The following is a 19,454-nucleotide window of genomic DNA, read 5'->3' as shown; positions in this document are numbered from 1 at the left end:
ATTAATCAAACCACATAATTAAGCAATTAAGCACAAAACACACAATACTCAAATAATACAATCTTATTATTTCAAAACGGGTTACAGAGGTTAACCTAGACTATTACATTGCTACAAATGGCAAGCCCGAAACACAGGCGTTACATATTCCCCCCTAAAAACTTGAGAAAACATGAAAATGTAGGGGTATGAACTCACCTTGAGTGATTTCAGTAGGTAAGTGTTGAAGAAGAGAAGTGTTCAACCCAAGAACACTTGAAGAATCACTTGAAGATTCGAAGATCTAACAAGAATGTGATGATGTTTGTGTAAGCAATCTATGATTTTGAGTAGGAGGATGTGTAATAATCATAAGAAAGATGATGATACTTACTAATTGTAGGAGAAGAGTCTTGGAGTATGCCTTGAAATTCTCGAATTAGAGAGAAAAAGATGAGAGAGTTTGGAGTGTGATTCTTGGTAAAAATGAGAGAATGATTAAAGTGTGAGGAGAGAGGATGGATGTTCCAGCCCTAAGAACGTGGGAATAGTTGAAAATAGTGAGAAAGGACCTATGAAGTGACTAGGGATGGGCTGGTGGTGAATAGTGACATGGAGTGTGTAACAACGAAAATTTTCAAACAAATTTTTCATTTTAAAAATAAAGTATTTCCATTCAAAACAAGGCATAAATAATTTAAGTGTCATGTCAAATACAAACTGTCTAAATCCCAAGATCATAAAAACATCCTTCAGTGTGTATCGATCACGCCGGCGCCTTCCCACGGTCCTCGCTAGTACCTGAAACACATACATAACAACTGTAAGCATAAATGCTTAGTGAGTTCCCCAATATACAACTTACGCACATACGCCTTTCCAGGCCCTGACCTATCGGTCCATGTGTCTCAGGGGACTTCCGTCCCTGCTGGGTAAACCTTCCGGTCCTACCCACGCCGACCTTCCGGTCCATCACACAACATATTGCCTTCCGGCCCATAACATATTGCCTTCCGGCCCATAATATAATCGCCTTCCGACCCATAACATACATAACATATATAACAAACAGCTTACCACATATAGCATACATATCACATATCATATCTGACCTTCCGGTCACACGGTCAAACCCTTCCGGGTACAGTATAGTGAGAAGACTCACCTCGTGAATGCTGAAAGCTAGCAAATCCTGAAATCACTCGTGCACAATCCGACGAGCTACAACCTCCCTATAACATCACATATCTCTCATTAACACTTATATCTTCTAAGTGTGACTATCCCTAAGAAGTCAGACTTAGGTCAACTCTGGTCAACGGTCAACGGTCAACTCGACCGGACTCGGCGAGTGCCATGGCGACTCGGCGAGTCTAGACGTCCTCCAACTCTCTGAGATTCCCTATCTACTCATCGAGTATCCTCCTTGACCCGACGAGTTACTCCTGGAAGAATCGCGGGGCCACCCCGACTCAACTCGCCGAGTCTGAAGAACAACTCGACGAGTCCCACTTAATCTTCAAGCTACTCGCCGAGTCTGTTCATCGAACTCGGCGAGTCCATGCCATGCAACCGCTCAAACTGCATCCTAAGGTCCGAACTGCTTCGACCATTCCTAGGTCTGGCCTTCCTAGGCTGATCCATCACGTAAAGTCCTCATTTCAGTGCTCATGATACACCATATGATTCATAATTTACATTTTGACCTAAGGCATAAGGATTCCAATCCAAAACCTTCATCAATTCCCGAAATGCACAGACATGGGACATTATGGACCTCCAAAGGTCCCAATACAGGGTTACAATCGATTAGGGGACTAGGGTAACATTCAATCTATTCACAAAAGGGTTCCATAAACCATAATTCCATAATCACATCAACATAGCAGAGTATACTCGAATTCTTACCTGGATGATGTATCCTCTGTGTCCCCAATCCTCAGAATGTGACTCCCTTGCTGCTCCTTTAGCCAATCCCTTCTCTTCCTTGCACAACCACTCTTCTATAATCAACAATGGCCTATAATCCTTGCTCCAGATGCACACAATCGATTTAGGGTTCTTCTCAGAAGGCTAAAATGAATAATGACGGCCAATGAGTCCTTTTTATACGTCCCAAACCTGAACGGTTAGGGTTTTCGCTAAACAGCGTAGACTCGCCGAGTCCATATCTGGACTCGTCGAGTCCAGTCGCGAACCCGCGACCAAGTCTGCGATCCTACTTTGCAATGAAAGCAAACCGTAAACCCCTTGGGACACTCCCTAGCAATGTGCCCCTCCATGCCACACTTGTAGCAAGCACCAGATCGACACGCCCCATCATGACCCTTGCCGCACTTTCCGCAAGTGCGGCCCTTCGAACCTCCTGTCCTCGAATCGGCGGACTTTATCCGCTTGGCTGCCGGCTAGGACTGAGCCGGTCGCCGGTCCACCCGCTGAGACTCGGCCTCCTCCCTGACCTAGGTCTCCAACTCGATCTCGCGCTTCCTGGCATTCGCCTGAAGCTCAGCAAAAGTATGGTAGGTGGAGTTTGACACAAACTCCCGGATATCCCTCCTCAATACTCCCACGTACCGGCTCATCCGAGCCTGATCAGTGGACACCAGCTCGGGGCAGAACATCGCCCTCTCATGAAACTTTCGCGTGATCACCGCAACAGAATCAGTACCCTGCTTGAGGGTTAAGAACTCCTGAACCAATCGTTCCCTCTCCACCGGGGGAACGTACTCGTCCCTGAACATAGCAGTAAACCCCTCCCATGTCATTGCTGTAATCTCTGCCAAAGTGAAGTTCGCCGTCACGAACTTCCACCAGTCCTTCGCTCCCAGACGGAGCTGGTTCAAAGCGAACCATACCCTCAGGTGCTCCGGGCATGAACAAGTGTAGAAGCACCCCTCTATATCCGCGATCCACCTCATCGCAGCAATCGGATCCTGCGTCCCATCGAACTCTGGTGGCTTCGTGTTGCTGAACTCTCGGAACAGCAACGAGTCACCCCCCTGTGGCCTAGTAGCGGCCACAGCTGCGGTAGCTGCAGCGGTTGCAGCCTCAGTCAATGCGGCGTACCGCTCATCAAACGTCTCCATCAGGGTGGTCTTAATAGACCCAAACATCTCCTGGATCTCAGCCCGGATCGCCGCAGCTACCTCCTCGTGAATCATCTGACGAATCTCCTCGTCACTCACACCGCTCGAACTCGCTCCGTGGTGTGGTCTAACCATGATGTCTCTGAAATACAACATAAAACTATCAGAGACTCCATCGAGTATAATCGCACTCGATAACGCAACCCTACTCAGTCCCCGATATCCAGGGATTCTTACTTGGGTCTCCCACTGACCCGGTGTCTTCGGTAGTACGGGCCCAATACTACCGACCACACCGCATCAGCATTCATCCCAAGTCTTCCTCCCCAAACCCCGGATAGTGAGTACTCTACTTCTGATATGCACTATCTACCCGCACACTAGCAAAGCATCTCATATCGGCAAACTTCCCTAGACTAAGGCATCACAAATCAGGCCACTCTAGTCCTATCATGAATACCTAGTCTTCTAGCATGCATAACAATTTATATCATATAATATTGTAAGGTATTTTGGGGATCTTTACCGTTCGGGCGCTGACTGATCGTACACACTGCTTCTTTCTTGCTTACCACAAAACCATTTACAAAAGTTTATGCCTTTATTTAAAAAGTTTTCCTCAAATCCTCGGTTTGAGTTCAGTTACTCCCGAAGGTGCACCCGAATCCCTCAAACCAAGGCTCTGATACCAATTGTAACAACGCAAATTTTCAAACAAATTTTTCATTTTAAAAATAAAGTATTTCCATTCAAAACAAGGCATAAATAATTTAAGTGTCATGTCAAATACAAACTGTCTAAATCCCAAGATCATAAAAACATCCTTCAGTGTGTATCGATCACGCCGGCGCCTTCCCACGGTCCTCGCTAGTACCTGAAACACATACTTAACAACTGTAAGCATAAATGCTTAGTGAGTTCCCCAATATACAACTTACGCACATACGCCTTTCCAGGCCCTGACCTATCGGTCCATGTGTCTCAGGGGACTTCCGTCCCTGCTGGGTAAACCTTCCGGTCCTACCCACGCCGACCTTCCAGTCCATCACACAACATATTGCCTTCCGGCCCATAACATATTGCCTTCCGGCCCATAATATAATCGCCTTCCGGCCCATAACATACATAACATATATAACAAACAGCTTACCACATATAGCATACATATCACATATCATATCTGACCTTCCGGTCACACGGTCAAACCCTTCCGGGTACAGTATAGTGAGAAGACTCACCTCGTGAATGCTGAAAGCTAGCAAATCCTGAAATCACTCGTGCACAATCCGACGAGCTACAACCTCCCTATAACATCACATATCTCTCATTAACAATTATATCTTCTAAGTGTGACTATCCCTAAGAAGTCAGACTTAGGTCAACTCTGGTCAACGGTCAACGGTCAACTCGACCGGACTCGGCGAGTGCCATGGCGACTCGGCGAGTCTAGACGTCCTCCAACTCTCTGAGATTCCCTATCTACTCGTCGAGTATCCTCCTTGACCCGACGAGTTACTCCTGGAAGAATCGCGGGGCCACCCCGACTCAACTCGCCGAGTCTGAAGAACAACTCGACGAGTCCCAGTTAATCTTCAAGCTACTCGCCGAGTCTGTTCATCGAACTCGGCGAGTCCATGCCATGCAACCGCTCAAACTGCATCCTAAGGTCCGAACTGCTTCGACCATTCCTAGGTCTGGCCTTCCTAGGCTGATCCATCACGTAAAGTCCTCATTTCAGTGCTCATGATACACCATATGATTCATAATTTACATTTTGACCTAAGGCATAAGGATTCCAATCCAAAACCTTCATCAATTCCCGAAATGCACAGACATGGGACATTATGGACCTCCAAAGGTCCCAATACAGGGTTACAATCGATTAGGGGACTAGGGTAACATTCAATCTATTCACAAAAGGGTTCCATAAACCATAATTCCATAATCACATCAACATAGCAGAGTATACTCGAATTCTTACCTAGATGATGTATCCTCTGTGTCCCCAATCCTCAGAATGTGACTCCCTTGCTGCTCCTTTAGCCAATCCCTTCTCTTCCTTGCACAACCACTCTTCTATAATCAACAATGGCCTATAATCCTTGCTCCAGATGCACACAATCGATTTAGGGTTCTTCTCAGAAGGCTAAAATGAACAATGACGGCCAATGAGTCCTTTTTATACGTCCCAAACCTGAACGGTTAGGGTTTTCGCTAAACAGCGTAGACTCGCCGAGTACATATCTGGACTCGTCGAGTCCAGTCGCGAACCCGCGACCAAGTCTGCGATCCTACTCGGCGAGTCTAGGCTCCAACTCGCCGAGTCCCCTCTTAAATCACCCCAAAAACATAATTTAACAATACCTGAGATTCTGGGCTGTTACAGAGTGGGTATGGGAGTGGTTGCTTGTGTCATGGAAATAAATAAAGTCAACACTCTACCTTTGTACTTCACCCACTCTCTTTTGGATAAGGTTTTATCCTTAAAAATGTGATTAAATAATAGTTAAGGTCCTTATATGTTAAAATAAAGTTTTGGGTGAAAATCTCATGTTAAAACAATTAAAAACGGGCCTAAAATGCGAATTTAGTTGAAAACCAGGAAGAAAAACATTCCCAGCGAGACCTCTCGGTCCTAGGCCGAGGTTCGGTCCTTGCTGGTGCCGAGTCGGAAGTGGGTTGCGAACCAGAGGCGAGATGCGAAGGGTCCTAGGCCGAGGGTTCGGTCCGAAGCTCAGAAGCGAGGGTCAGAAGCGAAGGTGGTCAGAAGGGAAGGTTCGGTAGCCATTAGAAGAGAAGAGGTCAGATCCGAAATGTGCCGAACGTTCGGGTTCGGTTGAGGCATGCGAGGTTCGGGCCCGAGAGGACCTTTCGGGTTCGGTTCAGCAGCCTTCGACTCAGAAGGGTTCGGTTCCTAAGAGGGGTTTCGGTTCCTACGAGGGGTTTCGGCTCCTTAAGTCCATTTTTCGCGTAGACTTCCGTTTTTGGGCTGTTTTCGCCAAATACGAGGGTCAGGATGCCCCGAGTAATTATAGAAAGTTGAGAGAGATTTTGAGAGAGATTCCACATACTTAGAGAGATTTGGGAGAGATTTGACATACTTGGAGAGATTTCACATACAGAGAGATATTTGGGAGAGATTTCACTTTCTTAGAGAGATTTGGGAGAGATTTGACATTCTTGGAGAGATTTCACATACAGAGAGATATTTGTGAAAGATTTCACTTTCTTAGAGAGATTTGGGAGAGATTTGACATTCTTGGAGAGATTTCACATACATAGAGATATTTGGGAGAGATTTCATATTCTTAGAGAGATTTGGGAGAGATTTGACATTCTTGGAGAGATTTCACATACAGAGAGATATTTGGGAGAGATTTCACTTTCTTAGAGAGATTTGGGAGAGATTTGACATTCATGGAGAGATTTCACATACAGAGAGATATTTGGGAGAGATTTCATATTCTTAGAGAGATTTGGGAGAGATTTGACATTCTTGGAGAGATTTCACATACAGAGAGATATTTGGGAGATATTTCACTTTCTTAGAGAGATTTGGGAGAGATTTGACATTCTTGGAGAGATTTGGGAGAGATTCTCGATAAGAAGAGATAGAGTGAAAACGATTGAGATCGGTTTCGTGTGTGACGAATGTGAGTGTCCGGCTTCACAATGCAAGGTCCGTAAGCCCCGTTATGCCATGTTTTAGGATCTTACACACTCCCTATGAGTATGCAACATTGTTTTATGGTTCTTGTTGATTGTTTAGCACTAAGGTTAAAGAAATTTAAACACACGAACTTTCCAAGTGATGTTTTCTCATTAAGATAGTGAGTTATACAGAAATTATATAATGCAAACCCTAATATACAAGTTTTAATAGAGTTGGCCGGTTTGACTCATTGACTTTGTCTGGCTTTGACTTGACCCGAATTTGACTATTGTCACATCATCCCCCCGTTAGAGGGAATTTCATCCCGAAATTTACGCTTTGGCCGGGACTTCAAGAGTTTAGGAAAAGATGCGGGTACTTTTGTTTCATTTGGTCTTCGCGCTCCCAGGTGAACTCAGATCCTCGTTTAGCGTTCCATCGAACTTTCACGATGGGAATACGACTTTGTTTTGTTCTTTTGACCTCCCGATCCATAATCTCAACTGGCTCCTCTACGAAGTGGAGATTTTTGTTAACTTCGATCTCGTCAAGAGGTATTACAAGTGTCTCGTCAGACAGACACTTCTTTAAGTTGGATACGTGAAATGTGGGGTGTATGTTATTAAGTTCTTGAGGTAATCGGAGTTTGTACGCCACAGGACCAATCCTGGCGAGGATTTCGAACGGTCCAATGTACCTCGGGTTTAGTTTCCCACGTTTACCGAAAGGTATCATTCCTTTCCAAGGGGAAACTTTTAGTAATACCCGATCTCCGACCTGGAATTCTAAGGGTTTGCGTCGCTTGTTCGCGTAACTCTTTTGCCGATCTCGGGAGGCCTTCAGCCTTTCTCGGATTTGAACAATCTTTTCTGTGGTCTCCCTTATGATTTCAGGACCAGTGAGCGTGCTATTAGGGACTTTCCCCCTAGCTATCTGAGTATCCCCCACTTCGGCCCAACATAGGGGTGATCTGCACTTGCGACCGTAGAGAGCTTATATGGAGTGACTTTAATGCTGGTGTGATAGCTGTTATTGTAGGAGAATTCAATCAGCGGCAAATGGGTATCCCATGCTTTACCAAAGTCTATCACACAGGCTCTCAACATGTCTTCTAATGTTTGTATAGTGCGCTCGCTTTGCCCGTCGGTTTGTGGATGGTAGGCCGTACTCATGTCTAGCCTAGTTCCCAAGGATTTCTACAGGGACTGCCAAAATCGCGAAGTGAACCTACTATCTCGGTCTGAGATAATAGATATTGGTACACCTTGCAGTCTCACAATCTCCTTGATGTATATCCTGGTTAACTTCTCTATCTTGTCGGTTTCCTATATTGGCAGGAAGTGCGCAGACTTGGTCAATCTATCTACGATTACCCATATAGTGTCAAACCCGCCTGAAGTCTTAGGCAACTTGGTTATGAAGTCCATGGTTATCCGTTCCCACTTCCATTCCGGTATATCAGGCTGTTGTAGTAGCCCTGAGGGTTTCTGGTATTCCACCTTGACCTTGGCGCAAGTCAGACACTTGCCCACATAAGTAGCAATCTCGGCTTTCATATTCGGCCACCAGTATAACTTTTTAAGGTCTAGATACATCTTGTCTGACCCTGGATGGATGGAGTATCGAGTCTTGTGTGCTTCATTCATGACCACGTCTCGGATCCCACCGAACTTCGGTGTCCAGATTCGGTTACTGAGATAACGAGTTCCGCCATCCTTGACTTCTAAGTTCTTATCCATTCCCCTTAATGCCTCACCTGCCACATTCTCTGGTTTCAAGGCTTCTAGTTGGGCTTCCCTGATTTGCGTGGTCAGGTGGGAATGGATGGTCATGGTTAAGGATCTTACTTGGCGGCCCGAGTATTCCTTCCTGCTTAGGGCATCAGCCACCATATTGGCCTTACCCGGGTGGTAGCGAATTTCGCACTCATAGTCGTTTAGCAGTTTAACCCATCTCCGTTGCCGCATGTTGAGCTCTTTTTGATTGAGGATATGCTGAAGACTTTTGTGATCGGTGAAGATGGTGCATTTTGTGGCGTAGAGGTAGTGTCTCCAGATCTTTAAGGCGAACACTACCGCCCCCAGTTCAAGGTCATGGGTAGTGTAATTAACTTCGTATGTTTTAAGTTGTCTTCACGCGTAGGCGATGACTTTCCCTCTCTGCATGAGCACGCATCCGAGGCCTTGATTTGAAGCATCGCAATATACCACGAAGTCATCAGTTCCTTCTGGAAGAGACAAAACTGGTGCGCTGCATAGGGCTTGTTTTAATGTCTGGAAAGCGGCTTATTGTTTATCTCCCCACTTAAATACCACACCTTTTTGAGTCAGGGTGGTGAGTGGTTTGGCGATCTTTGAGAAGTTTTGTATGAATCTTCGGTAGTAGTCGGCGTGCCCTAAAAATTGTCGAATTTCCGTCGGCGTTGTAGGTGCTGACCAGTTTTTGATAGCTTTGATTTTAGAGGGGTCCACGTGTATCCCCTTCTCGCTAACCACATGGCCAAGAAAATTCACTTCTCTGATCCAGAATTCGCACTTAGAGAATTTGGCGTAAAGCTTCTCAACCCTCAGTGTTTCCAAGATTAGCCTGAGATGTTGACGGTGCTCTTCCTCGCTTCGGGAGTAGATTAAAATATCGTCGATGAATACAATCACGAATTTGTCTAAGTAGGGTCGACACACTCGATTCATCAGGTCCATAAATACTGTCGGTGCGTTCGTTAATCCGAAGGGCATTACCACAAACTCATAGTGCCCGTAGCGAGTTCTGAACGCAGTCTTGGGAATATCCTCTTCTTGAACTTGTAGTTGATGATAACCCGACCTCAGGTCGATTTTTGAAAAGTAGCTTGCTCCTTGGAGTTGGTCGAAGAGGTCATCGATTCGGGGCAGGGGATATCGGTTCTTGATAGTGAGTTTGTTTAGCTCCCGGTAGTCTATGCACATGCGAAAAGATCCGTCCTTCTTTTTTACAAACAGGACCGGTGCTCCCCAGGGTGAGAAGTTTGGCCTGATGAATCCTTTGCTCAACAGTTCATTTAACTGGCTGGAAAGTTCTTGCATTTCTGCTGGTGCTAAGCGGTATGGAGCCTTGGCGACGGGGGTAGCTCCTGGGATTAAGTCGATCCGGAATTCGACTTGTCGTGCGAGGGGTACACCTAGAAGATCTTCGGGGAATACATCGGGGTAGTTGCACACTTCGGGAATGTCGTTGATATCCCCCACCTCTTGTTTCGTATCTACTACGTGGGCTAGAAATGCGTGGTATTCCTTTCGGAGATACTTTTGGGCCTTGACGCAAGAGATGATTTGCAAATTTGAATTGGGTTTGTCGCCATAGATGAAGAGGGTTTCACCGTTCAGCAGATTAAGGCGAACGGCCCTTTCGTAACATAGAATGTCGGCACGATGGGAACTTAACCAATCCATACCGATGATTATGTCAAAGCATTTTATTGTGACCGGCATCAGGTCTACTTTAAACGAATGGTTGTCTACAGTGAGGGTACACCCTGAGTATATATCATTAGTGTGCTCTTTTTTCCCATTAGCCATTTCTACTACGTATGTATCTTTTAATGAATGAGGGGTTTGTTTTAGTAATTGTTTGAATTCATGGCTCACAAAACTCCTCTCTGCTCCACTATCAAATAGTACGCATGCATATGTGTTATTGAGGAGAAACGTACCAGAAACCACCGAGGGGTCCTTGACTGCTTCTCTGTGTCCCATCGTCAGGACTCTCCCTACACCACCTACATTAGGAGCTTATGCCTTGGGGCAGTTTCTCCTGAAGTGTCCTGCTTCACCACATTCATAGCAGGTTTGGCTTGCCCCCGCATTGGCAACTTGGTTGTTCCGTCGTGCTGGCGCTTTACAGAAACAAGCGGTATGCCCTTTCTTGTCGCAGTTTTTGCAGTGCATTTCCCGACAAGCACCCTTGTGGTGGTAGTTGCACTTGTTGCACTTGGGGAGATTTCCAGAATATTGCTTTGGTGGCGCTGGAGCAGTAGCAGTAGTGGCTGCACGGACAGCAACAGTCTGTTGCTTCTTTGTGGGGTCCTGCGCCGGTTGTTTCTTTTTACTGTTCCAGAACTTTCTCTTGTTGTTCCCTCCTTTTGTTTGGTCGGTGGTGGCGACCATGATGCCACGGCTGGCCCTATGATCGATAAGTTGTTGTGCCAATTCCTTGGCACTTTCAAAGGTGGTAGGTTTCGAGGCCAGAACACTATCATGAATCTGGGATGATAGCCCCCAAAGGTATCGTTCTACCTTTTTCTCCTCCGGAGTGACCATTGCAGGACAGAGGAGTGCTAGGTTATTGAATCGGGCAGTATAAGCTTCGAGATCCGTCCTCGACATCTTGAGATTCCAGAGTTCTTCTTCGAGTTTTTGTATTTCTCCCCTTGGGCAATACTCCTTTAACATCAACGCTTTTAAGTTTTCCCAGCCTATGGAGTTAGCCACTGCAGGAGTAAGTGACTTAACTCGGCCATTCCACCAAGTAAGAGCTTTTCTTGTGAAAGTGAATGCCGCATACTTGACTTTGCTCGCTTCGGGACAAGCACAGATTTCGAAGACTGCTTCGGTCCTTTCGAACCATTGCATCAGCGCTATGACGCCCCCGCTTCCGTCGAAAAGATTGGGTTTGCCATTCGTGAAGTCTTTGTAAGAACACTCCTTAGTACGCCCCGTGCTGTCCCCCTGATTCGAGTTAGTATTCCCGGATCCGGAACCGCCATAACCATTTGTACTCATTTGCGACATTGCTGCCACCACGGCTGCTGTTACTGCAGCCTGAAACATCACAGGATCAAACTCCCGAGGTGGTGGCGGAGGGGGTGGTGCTGAGTTTCCGGAAGGTCTTGGTCTTTTCCTTTGTGGCATGGTTCTGAAATAAAAAAAAATAAAAAGAAAAGACTTTTCGGTAAGACTTCAATGGTGATAACGAGTCGAGCGTTACTTGTTTCATCTCAATTGTATTTTGTCCGAGTTTATTAATTTAGAAGGTAATTCATAGAAAAGTTTATGCAATTAAACTTATGAATTAAATAGTGTTGACCCGAGCAGAGTCATGTGTTTGGTTCGTGTCAGCATCCAAGCAGTAAAATACATGCCACATTCATTGATAATTTGTTAGTACATATTGTTTTGAGGAATTTGACCTCACAAGGGTCTACATTTCATTACAATAAAAGATAAAGTTTTGGCAGTACAAAAGCCCCTTTTGACTAGTATGATCACTTAGTCGCGAGGTCAACCTATTCGCAATAAAGAGTAGCACCAACGCATACTCGAAATCCTAGATTTATAACAAAATATGAGTAGTGCGAACACTACTCGCGGCGAGTAGCATCTGGTCCATGGTGGCCTTGGGATGAGGTCGAGGCTCCTTGAAGCTCCGCAATCCGGCATTCGGCCGCGATCACTCTCTCCTCGAGAGCTGTGTGCCTGTCCTGGTACTCCCTTACCTCCGCTCAAGCAGCGGTAAGGTCCTCAATGAGTTGGTCCACTGGATAGAAGTCCCTCTCCAAATCCCGGGTGCGTGCATCGGTGGCTGCCGTAATAGCGCTGAGATTTCGAACCTGGTCTGCCATTTCCCTACTCTGATTCCCCAAGTTCGTGATGTGCTGGGTCATAACGGGGAGAGCTCTGTCAGCCGGTCCCCCGTGACTGAGGTCATAGTAACCTCGTTGGTCGCCATAGGGTGACCTCTGGCGTTGTTGTCGGCTCCACCTCTCGATCATAGTTGCCCAACGGGGCTCAGGCCCGTTGTGCCCCCAGCGGTTTGCAGGTACCCTCGCGATGTAAGGAGGGTTGAAGACTTCCTCCTCTGGCTCTTCTTCACCTTCATCCTCATCCATGTCCACCTCGTCGTCTTCCTCTTCTTCTTCTTCTTCGTCTACCTCCTCTTCTTCTTCTTCGGGTTCTTCTTCGGGATCCTCTTCGGGATCCTCTTCAATCAGCTCTTCTGGCTCTTCCTCAATCCAACCGGTATTTCCCTGGTTGGGAAAGTATGGGTCTCCTGGTAGGTGAAATCCTGCCATGTCGTGTGCGCGAGAATAGGGGTGTAAGAAGCAGATAGCGGTAGATATTAATAATATTGCGATATAGCAACATACAAATACTCCTATAGTATTTTAAATGTTTAGATTTGGTTCTTATAGCATTCTTTGTAGGGTGAAGTTAGGTTATTAGATTTGTTGCCCCCTACGACTATCCCCCGATAAGAGTAAGTCACCTCTTGGACAGATATAGTTGATCAGGCTATATCCTTCCCAGAACTGATTACTCGTACCAAGGCATACTCGTAGCGTTCAACTCCTCTTCTTTTAGTTTATGTTCTTCTAGTTATGACACCACGCGAGTAGGTAATGCATGTAGGTATACTTTTAAACAAGAACTATTCCTTTTCTGAAAGTATGACCCGTTAGAATGTTCTAAAATCAGAGACTCTCAGTCCCAAATGTGTTTATAGTTTGTATATCCTATGTTTTTTTATATACTTAATTCACTATAAACCGTGCTCTGATACCAATCTGTCACACCCCCAAACCAAGGATGGCGGAAACGTCCGGGGGTGGAGAACTTCATGTGTAGTATCATAACAACAATGGCAATAGTGATGAAAGTAAACACAACCAACATATATATAATTGAAAGAGTTACATCATTGCATGAATTACATGTTTCAAAATCAATTACAATATGTTGTCAAAATATGATAAGTTTGACGCCTCAACGCCCCATCCTCAAAAGTACTTTGTTACCTGTTTAGCGATTTCCTGAGAATACAAGTAGTTTGAAAAAGTGTCAACACAATGGTTGGTGAGTTCATTAGTTTTTGTATATAATTATGAAAAAAAAGCTTGTCTCGTAATTGTATAGTTATTCCAGAAAAATCCGATATTTTCCTTAAAATGAATACTGTAGTCGTGTATCCAAAGACTGAAATGTATGAGTAATTTTCCTTATTTACAGAAATAACGTGAGTTTATTTCATTATAAACGTGTATGATATTAGTGAAATTCTCGTAAATTCTTAAGTTTGTTAATACTTTCTGTAAGTTATTATAACCATACTATGACCTAGGTGGCCTGAAAACGACGTTCTTCGGGCGTCATAGAACTGAAATGACACTTGTCACCACAGACCTGCCGGTCTAGCTGTTGCAAGCAGCTCTAGTGTGGATTTGTCAAGCCCAATATAGATCTATATACAACTATCACGCTCTCCCTCCAGGAGACTCTGGTTACAATACAGGACTTGTGATTTATACGAAGCGAATGTCTCACAAAGTTATTAACGAATTTACACTTAACATAATGAAAGTTTCCCTTTTGTATAAATGTACTCTTCTGAAATGTATGCATTTGGAAATTTATCATAAACTATACCTATTATAGCTTATCAAAGCAAGGGTAGTAATAGCAAAGTACGTAAACTATACTTAACATAGTTTCATAAAATGTTTGTGTGTAATGGGTATACTTCAATAATAGCACTTTGTTTAATCTATGCTTTATTTAGTAAAAATCCATTTGTTAACTGGTGTATATCTAGATACTAACACAAGAATGTCATATATTGAAATAACACATAGACACATAATAATATACACCTTGCTCAACATGTTACAAAGTGAAATGAAATGGCTAGTGCTTTTCTGATTCTAACAATTTCTGTAACTGTCATTAGAAAATTTTTAGAAAAATCATAAAATGTCCAAATCAAGTTCTGTAACTTCTGAGAGTTTGGAAAACGAGTCTAGTTTGTCCATAATTTTTATTATAATTTTTAATGACCTCTTACTTGTGTGAAAAAGTCCATAATCGCAGAGTGGTCCGGATTGATGTTTGAAATGATAGGCAGTTTTGTAAAAATCACCATAAATTGTAGAAAAATCGTATGGAGATGTGCAAGTAGTCATTTTAAAGCTAAGAAGTGGAACTACACGCAACTAAAACAGTTTTGAAAACTAAAATGTTTAAGTTGTCCAAAACAGTCCGTGAATGGAGTTGAACTTTTCTGATGAAGGCTGTTAGAAAAGTTTAGTTATGTTCTTGGTGTTTTAACTTGTATTCCCCCCCCCCTCCCTAAAAACTTGAGAAAACATGAAAATGTAGGGGTATGAACTCACCTTGAGTGATTTCAGTAGGTAAGTGTTGAAGAAGAGAAGTGTTCAACCCAAGAACACTTGAAGAATCACTTGAAGATTCGAAGATCTAACAAGAATGTGATGATGTTTGTGTAAGCAATCTATGATTTTGAGTAGGAGGATGTGTAATAATCATAAGAAAGATGATGATACTTACTAATTGTAGGAGAAGAGTCTTGGAGTATGCCTTGAAATTCTCGAATTAGAGAGAAAAAGATGAGAGAGTTTGGAGTGTGATTCTTGGTAAAAATGAGAGAATGATTAAAGTGTGAGGAGAGAGGATGGATGTTCCAGCCCTAAGAACGTGGGAATAGTTGAAAATAGTGAGAAAGGACCTATGAAGTGACTAGGGCTGGTGGTGAATAGTGACATGGAGTGTGTAACAACGCAAATTTTCAAACAAATTTTTCATTTTAAAAATAAAGTATTTCCATTCAAAACAAGGCATAAATAATTTAAGTGTCATGTCAAATACAAACTGTCTAAATCCCAAGATCATAAAAACATCCTTCAGTGTGTATCGATCACGCCGGCGCCTTCCCACGGTCCTCGCTAGTACCTGAAACACATACATAACAACTGTAAGCATAAATGCTTAGTGAGTTCCCCAATATACAACTTACGCACATACGCCTTTCCAGGCCCTGACCTATCGGTCCATGTGTCTCAGGGGACTTCCGTCCCTGCTGGGTAAACCTTCCGGTCCTACCCACGCCGACCTTCCGGTCCATCACACAACATATTGCCTTCCGACCGATAACATATTGCCTTCCGGCCCATAATATAATCGCCTTCCGGCCCATAACATACATAGCATATATAACAAACAGCTTACCACATATAGCATACATATCACATATCATATCTGACCTTCCGGTCACACGGTCAAACCCTTCCGGGTACAGTATAGTGAGAAGACTCACCTCGTGAATGCTGAAAGCTAGCAAATCCTGAAATCACTCGTGCACAATCCGACGAGCTACAACCTCCCTATAACATCACATATCTCTCATTAACACTTATATCTTCTAAGTGTGACTATCCCTAAGAAGTCAGACTTAGGTCAACTCTGGTCAACGGTCAACGGTCAACGGTCAACTCGACCGGACTCGGCGAGTGCCATGGCGACTCGGCGAGTCTAGACGTCCTCCAACTCTCTGAGATTCCCTATCTACTCGTCGAGTATCCTCCTTGAGCCGACGAGTTACTCCTGGAAGAATCGCGGGGCCACCCCGACTCAACTCGCCGAGTCTGAAGAACAACTCGACGAGTCCCAGTTAATCTTCAAGCTACTCGCCGAGTCTGTTCATCGAACTCGGCGAGTCCATGCCATGCAACCGCTCAAACTGCATCCTAAGGTCCGAACTGCTTCGACCATTCCTAGGTCTGGCCTTCCTAGGTTGATCCATCACGTAAAGTCCTCATTTCAGTGCTCATGATACACCATATGATTCATAATTTACATTTTGACCTAAGGCATAAGGATTCCAATCCAAAACCTTCATCAATTCCCGAAATGCACAGACATGGGACATTATGGACCTCCAAAGGTCCCAATACAGGGTTACAATCGATTAGGGGACTAGGGTAACATTCAATCTATTCACAAAAGGGTTCCATAAACCCTAATTCCATAATCACATCAACATAGCAGAGTATACTCGAATTCTTACCTGGATTATGTATCCTCTGTGTCCCCAATCCTCAGAATGTGACTCCCTTGCTGCTCCTTTAGCCAATCCCTTCTCTTCCTTGCACAACCACTCTTCTATAATCAACAATGGCCTATAATCCTTGCTCCAGATGCACACAATCGATTTAGGGTTCTTCTCAGAAGGCTAAAATGAATAATGACGGCCAATGAGTCCTTTTTATACGTCCCAAACCTGAACGGTTAGGGTTTTCGCTAAACAGCGTAGACTCGCCGAGTCCATATCTGGACTCGTCGAGTCCAGTCGCGAACCCGCGACCAAGTCTGCGATCCTACTTGGCGAGTCTAGGCTCCAACTCGCCGAGTCCCCTCTTAAATCACCCCAAAAACATAATTTAACAATACCTGAGATTCCGGGCTGTTACAACTCTCCCCCACTAGGATTAGACTTCGCCCTCGAAGTGTCACTCTGAAAATAGTTCCGGATGCTGCTCCCGCATCTCACGTTCCGGCTCCCAAGTCATTTCCGATCCCTTACGGTGTTGCCACTGAACCAACACCAGAGGTACCTCCTTGTTCCTCAGAACCTTGATCTTCCGATCCCTGATGGCCACTGGTCTCTCGGCATAATTCAGGCTCGCATCCACCTGAATGTCCTCTAATGGAACCACTGCCGACTCATCGGCTATGCACTTCCTCAATTGCGACACATGGAAGGTGTCGTGGATCTGTCCTAACTCCGCTGGCAACTCCAACCGATAGGCTACCCGGCCTATCCTTGCAATCACACGAAATGGCCCAATATATCGGGGCCCCGACTTGCCCCTCTTCCTGAATCGAATCACTCCTTTCCAAGGAGAGACCTTTAGGAGAACGAAGTCGCCGACTTGAAACTCAAGCTCGTATCGGCGCCTGTCTGCATAACTCTTCTGTCGGCTCTGGGCAGTCAACAACCTCTGTCTAACTTGCTGAATCTGCTCTGTCGTCTGAAGCACGATCTCTGTGCTGCTCATCACTCTCTGTCCCACCTCTCCCTAGCAAATGGGGGTCCGACACCTCCTACCATACAACAGCTCAAAAGGTGGCATACCAATGCTCGAATGATGGCTGTTGTTGTAGGAAAACTCTGCTAAGGGTAAATATGCATCCCAGCTACCCCCGAAGTCCAACACACACGCTCGAAGCATGTCCTCCAGCGTCTGAATCGTCCGCTCGCTCTGGCCGTCTGTATGGGGATGATATGCGGTACTAAAATGCAATTTAGTACCCAGCTCCTCATGGAATTTCTTCCAGAACCTGGAAGTGAAGCGTACATCACGGTCTGAAACAATCGAGATCGGCACCCCATGTCGAGATACCACTTCTCTCACATATATCTCCGCCAACTTCTCCGCTGAAGAACTCTCGCTGATGGCAAGGAAGTGTGCACTCTTCGTCAACCTATCCACAATCACCCAAATTGCATCAACTCCCCTGGCAGTCCTCGGCAATTTGGTGATGAAATCCATAGTGATCTGTTCCCACTTCCACTCGGGGATCTCCAATGGCTGTAACTTGCCATGCAGTCTCTGGTGCTCGGCCTTAACCCTACGGCAGGTCAAGCACCTCTCAACGAACCATGCAACGTCCCTCTTCATACAGGGCCACCAATACTCTTTCCTCAAATCCAAATACATCTTCGTAGCACCGAGATGGATCGAGAATTTCGATCTATGAGCCTCTTCCATCAAAGTAATACGCGTACCGCCCACGAACGGTACCCAAATCCGACCCTGAAACGTCATAAGCCCTCGTCCATCCTTAACGAACTCTGAAATTAACCCCACAACCCGCTCTTTCTTCTGCATTTCTGGTCGCACAGCCTCGGCCTGTGCCCCACGAATAGCATCCAATACTGGAGTCATCACAGTCAGTCTCAAGCATACATCTCGCAATGGAGTGCTCTCCGCCCTGTGGCTCAATGCGTCGGCTACCACATTAGCCTTGCCTGGGTGGTACAGGATCTCACAATCATAATCCTTGACCACATCCAACCACCTCCTCTGACGCATATTTAGGTTGGGCTGATCCATCAAATACTTCAAGCTCTTATGGTCCGTGTATATCGTACATCGAACCCCATACAGGTAGTGACGCCAAATCTTGAGAGCGAATACTACTGCCCCCAACTCTAAATCATGCGTGGGATATCTCGCCTCATGAGGCTTCAACTGCCTCGACGCATACGCTATCACATGACCCCTCTGCATCAACACTGCACCCAGTCCCGAAATCGATGCGTCGCAATATACTACAAAATCTTCCATCCCTTCCGGGAGAGCTAATACCGGGGCTTCGCACAACCTCTGGCGAAGTGTCTCAAAGGAGGTCTGCTGCTCGGGCCCCCATGAGAATGCAACACCCTTCCGGGTCAATCTGGTGAGCGGCAATGCGATCTTGGAGAAATCCTTAATGAATCTCTGATAATACCCTGCCAACCCAAGGAAGCTTCTGATCTCATAGGGTGACTTCGGCACCTCCCAACTCATCACCGCCTCAACCTTGGCCGGATCGACCAATATCCCTTTCTGATTAACAACATGTCCTAGAAATTGGACCTCGCGCAACCAGAAGTCACATTTGGAGAACTTTGCATAAAGCTTCTCCGACCTCAATACCTCAAGGACCTCCCTCAAATGCTCCTCATGCTGCTCTCTAGATCTCGAATACACCAGAATGTCGTCGATAAATACAATCACTGACCGATCCAACATCGGCCTGCATACCCTGTTCATGAGATCCATGAACACAGCCGGGACATTGGTGAGCCCGAAAGGCATCACCACAAACTCATAATGCCCATATCGCGTCCTAAACACTGTCTTCTGGACATCCTCATCCCGCACTCTCACCTGATGGTACCCTGACCTCAGATCGATCTTGGAAAAC

At 45.3% G+C, this 19,454-nt stretch overlaps 1 long non-coding RNA gene across 1 annotated transcript; it reads right to left on the bottom strand.

The window, feature by feature from the left end:
* Positions 1–647: 647 nt before the first annotated feature.
* LOC145094794 (uncharacterized) lies at positions 648–2,053 on the bottom strand. The gene is made up of 3 exons (XR_013703564.1): positions 1,888–2,053; positions 1,145–1,211; positions 648–780 (listed from the first exon to the last, which is right to left on the bottom strand). It is a non-coding gene; the product is annotated as an uncharacterized LOC145094794 (long non-coding RNA).
* Positions 2,054–19,454: the final 17,401 nt, after the last annotated feature.

Source organism: Lactuca serriola, chromosome 3 (assembly GCF_051521515.1).
Source record: "Lactuca serriola cultivar US96UC23 chromosome 3, Lser_US96UC23_V15, whole genome shotgun sequence".
NCBI lineage: Eukaryota > Viridiplantae > Streptophyta > Magnoliopsida > Asterales > Asteraceae > Lactuca > Lactuca serriola.
The sequence above is the reverse complement of the archived record's forward strand: the minus strand, read 5'-3'. Positions and strand labels throughout refer to the sequence as shown.